Raw genomic sequence first — 5,400 nt, forward strand, 5'->3', positions numbered from 1 at the left:
TGTTGGTCTGTTCCGTGTTCTGGTTCCAAAGGATCCCAGAGATTTTGGGGGTTTCCAACAAAGGTGTGCAGTGATGGGGCAGGAGGGGATGTGGGACAGGTCCTGCCCGTTCCAAGGGAGCGTTGCTGGGATGAGGCCAGGTGGATGTGGAGTCTGTGGAGTGACCATGGATTGGCACAGCCTGGGGGGGGGGGACCTGAGGAGAAGGATTTGGGGTGTTGGTGGGTGAGGCTGGGCATGAGCCAGCCCAGAACCCCCTCTGCCCCTTCAAGTGAGACCCCCCTGCAGAGCTGCCCCAGCCCTGGGAACAGCAGCACAAGGACGTGGAGCTGCTGGAGAGAGTCCAGAGGAGGCCCCGGAGCTGCTCCCAGGGCTGGATCCCTCTGCTCTGGAGCCAGGCTGGGACAGCTGGGGGGGATCACCTGGAGAAGAGAAGGGTCCAGGGAGGCCTGAGAGCCCCTTGCAGGGCCTAAAGGGGCTCCAGGAGAGCTGGAGAGGGACTGGGGACAAGGCCTGGAGGGACAGGACACAGGGAATGGCTTCCCAATGGAAAAGGAGTGATATGAGTGGGATTTTGGGAATAAAGCTGAACTGGTCTCACAGCACTGCTGGCGCTGGTGGGCATCAGTGCTTGGTCAGCTCAGCTCCAGTGATTTGCTTGGGGGTCTGAAGGTTGTGCTGAAAACTGGATACTGGGAAAAATTCCTTCCTGGAAAGGGCTGTCCAGCCCTGGCACAGCTGCCCAGGGCAGGGGGGGAGTCCCCATCCATCCCTGGAGGAATTCCAAAGCCCCGTGGATGTGGCACCTGGGGACACTGGTGGTCTTTGCAGTGCTGGGGATGGTTGGACTCCATGGGGCTCAGAGGGATTTTCCAGCCTAAATATATATTTTTAAAAGGCTCTTTTCCATGGATATTTGTCAGCCCCGTTCCAGGGAGGTGGCTGAGGAGCCCCCAGCTCCCCCCAGGGCTCCTTGGGATCTTCCTGGCAATCCTTTTTTCCTCACGGGCATGGAATGTATAGTTAATGGGAAGGCTGCAGGATCAAGGATCCCAAACCTACCAACCCTCCCAGAGCTGATCCCTTTTCCTGCTCAGACATTTTGGAAATGCCACAAAGCAGGGAATTCAGGAATCTCGGACGCACATGAAGCCACACGGGGAGCTGGTCGGTGGGAGAACCTCTCCCCTCTCCCCTCGCTCCCAGATGGATGTTCAGCTGCAGAATAGCTGTGTTTCCTGGCTCTCCTTCCCTCTGGAGCAGCAAGAGGAGCTGACCACCCCCGTGGCTGCCAAGCGTGAGTGGTTTCCCGGGAAGGGAAGCTGGAGGTGGCTTCAGAATGAGCACAGCAGCTCTGCCGCAGTGGAGAGCCACGTTCCAAGGGGGAGATTCCAAAAGGGAGATGGCGGGATGGAGCCCTGAAACCTCCTGCAGCTCTCTGGGAATGCCCTCCCTGACCTTCCCAGGCGTTTGGATTAGGGAGATGTTTCCATTTAGATGGAAAATGATGGGGGGGGGGGGAGTTTGGAAGTTTGAGGCCTCATTTCTAACCTGAGACCGTCCCTTAGAGATTGAATGAAAGAATTAATTAAATAATAATTAAACAAAGGCGAAATGGATCTTTGTTCTTTTAGCTTTGAGGGTTTCTTAGTCCTGGAGGTCAGTGCTGGACAGAGGGGAAGGTGTCAGGTGCTTCCACACTGGAGTGGGCAAATCCCAGTGAAGAAGTGGGTCAGCCCCCTGGTCAGCATTCCAGACCCTTGGGATGAGTCAGTGGGACAGGATCTCTCCAGGTCACCCCTTGTCTGCATTCCAGGCCAGGTGGGAAGCCCTGAGAGGCGTTTCCAGGTTGGGAAGTGTTTGGTGACAGGGACAGTCTCTGTGTGAGAGACTGGAACCACAAATGGCTCCTTCCTGCAGGGACCAGTGGCAGGACACTGCCTGGATCCTGGAGCCCAACTGGTGGGGACAGGAAAGGGGCTGGATGGACCACCTGGAGTGGGATCTGACCCACACCTGGATCCCCCAGGTCATGGACCCTCAGTCTGTGCAGTCCTGTCTCCAGTTCCCAGATCTCTCTGGCACCAACACAGACCAGTTCCCTGCTGGCTGCTCCAGCCTGACCACCAGTGACCGACCCTTAAACCAGTCTGGTCACTCCAATAACAAGTTCCCAGTCCTCCCAGTCTCTCCAGTAGCTTCCCAAGGTCTTCCTGTGTTTGGTCCTCTCCCAGCACCTGAGGAGGTCTGGCACCATCCCGGGATGCTGTTCCTGGCATTCCAGGAGGAGTCCCACACCCCTGAAGGCAGCAGTTGGACCACAGGCTCACAGGGAGAGATCTCCCCACGGAATCATCCCAGGGACCTGGAACACAGAGCAGGGAGGGAGACTCATCCCAGGGGTCTGGAATGCAGAGCAGGGATTACCTGGAGAGATCCCCCCTCATTGCTCTCAGGTCTCCCTGGATCCTTCTCTTCTCCAGGTGATCCCCCCAAGCTGTCCCAGCCTGGCTCCAGAGCAGAGGGATCCAGCCCTGGGAACAGTTCTGGGGCCTCCTCTGGATTCCTCCAAAGGAGGCAGCAGCTCTTCCAAGAATTCCCTGACCTGTTGCTTCCCTCTGGCTCACGTGACGTTGTGCGCTGCCCTCCAAGCTCTGGGAGGTCGCTTTGCCCATGAACACTGAGACAAAAAGCCAAGTTAAGCCTGACTTTGGTCCTGTCTTAACTTCTCCACGGCTGATTTTTCATCTGCAGAGTCGCATTTTCCCTGAACTTCCTTTTGGTGCCACTGTGACACTAAAAATATCCTTGTTCTGCCTAAAGTCTGTTCTCAGTCTTTGCTCCAGCCGGGCTTTGCCCTTCCTGCTGCTGTCCTGAGTGCTGGAGCTGCTCCCATGTGCCTGTCACCACATTCCTCAGAATCCCAGGATCCCTGAGGTTGGAAAATCCCTCCCAGCCCATGGATCCCCCCTGTGCCCCATCCCCACCTTGTCCCCCAGCCCAGAGCACTGAGTGCCACGGCCAGGCCTGCCTGGGACACCTCCAGAGCTGGGCACTCCAAACCTCCCTGGGCAGCCCCTGCCAAGGCCTCACCACCCTTGCCAGCAACAAATTCCTCCTCAGGGCCAACCTGAGCCTCCCCTGGCACAGCTGGAGGCCGTTTCCCCTTGTCCTGTCCCTGTTCCCTGGGAGCAGAGCCCGACCCCCTCCCAGCTCCCCCCTCCTGGCAGGGACTTGCAGAGCCAGAAGGTCCCCCCTGAGCCTCCTTTTCTCCAGGATGAGCCCCCCCAGCTCCCTCAGGAGTTCTCCACACCCTTCCCAGCTCCCTTCCCTGCCCTGCACACGCTCCAGCCCCTCCATGGCTCTCCTGGCTGAGGGCCCAGAACTTCCCCCAGGATTCCAGGGGGGCCTCCCCAGTCCTCCAGGTGTGGATCAGCAGGGATCCAGTATCCCCCACGTGATGGAGCTGCCAGCAGCTCTCCAGGTGTGGATCAGGAGGATCCCCCCATCGCCTTTGGGATTCCCCATCCCTGGAGGGATTTCCAATCCCTGTGGATGTGGCACTTGGGGACAGGGGGCACTGGTGGCCTTGGCAGTGTGAGTTGGACTCGATCTCAGAGCACTTTTCCAACCTCAGTGATTCCGTGATTCCATGAAAAACATGCCAATAGTTCCACCATCAGGCCATTCCTGCTCACCTGCAGACAGTGGGATGGGGGAACTGCCCAGTTCAGGACTAGATTAGACCTGTCAACCTGTGGGATTTTTTTACAAGTCCAACCAGGATTCCAGAGCGCGGTCCACGTGTCCAGCCTTGTGTCTTCCCTTGAGCCTGTCAGGGTTTAAATCCTGGATTTTCATCCTGGAGGAGCCAGTGAGGAAACAACAGCCTTTGTGTGTTCACTTCCATGCTGGACATCCCAATATCCCATGGATCATGTTTGGATGTGCCCCCAGGAGTTGGGATAACATAGGGGTATAAACCTGTGGATATAAATTTCAGTGACATAAATGTGCCTGTTTTCACTGTTTAGGACTGGAGGACACAGCTGTCCAAAAGCTTTTGTTAAAGGAAATGGGAATTATTATCGAGCTGGGGATCTCAGAGCAGTGAGAAGCTTCTGGGGCAACCCAAACACCACCAGGGGAGGGTTAGGTTGGATATCAGGAAATATTTCTTTGTGGAAAAGGTTGGAAAGCATTGGAAAGGGTTGCCCAGGGCAGTGGGGGAGTCACCATCCCTGGAAATGTTCAAAAAAAGATATGGATGTGGCACCTGGGGACATGGACGTGGTGGGGGTTGGTGGTTGATGATCTTAAAGGTGTTTTCCAACCTCAAGGGCTGTGTGATCCCGTGATTTTGTTGTGGATTCCTTGTGGGTGAGGAGAAAACCTGCTCTGGCCACAGTCAGTCCCACAGGGAATGTGTCCTGGGAGTCTCATCTGCCTCTCCTCACATGTTGCTGCTGCGAGATAATGCAATGTAATATTTGTTGGAATTTGGATTCATTTGAATATCTCCTCTGGAGCCAGGCTGGGAGAGCTGGGGGGATTCACCTGGAGAAGAAAAGGCTCCAGGGAGACCTGAGAGCCCCTTGCAGGGCCTAAAGGGGCTCCAGGAGAGCTGGAGAGGGACTGGGGACAAGGCCTGGAGGGACAGGACACAGGGAATGGCTTCCCAGTGCCAGAGGGCAGGGATAGATGGGATATTGGGAAGGGTGGGGAGGGGCTGGACTGGAATTCCCAGAGCATCTGTGGCTGCCCCTGGATCCCTGGAAGTGTCCAAGGCCAGGATGGAACTCCCTGGGCTGCTGGAAGGTGTCCGTGGAGTTGCAACAGGATGGTCTTCCATGTCACTCCCACCCCAAACCATCCCACGGTTCCAGTTGTTGAGATCTGAAGGTTTTTTGAGGACGTGCTGCTAAATGGGAGTCCAAAAATCCGGGGAGGGGGAAATTCTCCTGGGCAGGACTTCGCCCTCCGGAGTGTGGGAACGAAAGGAGAAGCGGAGAATTCCAGATCGCTCCTTACTGAAAAGGTTAGCGAGGAAAGGAGAAGGAAATGCGGATAATTTGAGCTCGAGTGTGTGGGAGGTTGGTAAGAGGAGCCAAAGGAAATATCAAAGGCCAATATGTAAAGATAATAAGAAATTTTAGAGCATTAGGAGATGGAAAGAAAAAAAAAAAAGGGGGCTGGTCGAGCTCCATTTCCATATGCAAATGATAAAATTGTATATTCTGGTGAAAAAAAAAAAAAAAAAAAAAAAAAAAAAAAAAGAAAAAGGCAGAAATGTTCTGCTCTGAGTTTGGAACAAATCAGGAGGATGTATCTCTCCATATGATGTGCTTGGAACAGAAAGTTTCCCAGCTGTAACCAAGGAGAAAGTGAGATAGTATTTGC

The 5,400-nt window shown here is 55.0% G+C and overlaps 1 protein-coding gene across 1 annotated transcript in view; it reads left to right on the forward strand.

Moving 5' to 3' along the window:
- LOC114070475 (SH3 and multiple ankyrin repeat domains protein 3-like) overlaps nt 1-5,400 on the forward strand; it is a gene marked incomplete at its 3' end in the record, with an annotated part of 81,688 nt that overhangs the window by 51,857 nt on the left and 24,431 nt on the right. The gene's annotated exons all lie outside the window — the stretch shown is intronic.

This window comes from Empidonax traillii, unplaced genomic scaffold (genome assembly GCF_003031625.1).
Source record: "Empidonax traillii isolate 1590-97213 ecotype Southwest subspecies unplaced genomic scaffold, ASM303162v1 scaffold1572:size89801, whole genome shotgun sequence".
NCBI lineage: Eukaryota > Metazoa > Chordata > Aves > Passeriformes > Tyrannidae > Empidonax > Empidonax traillii.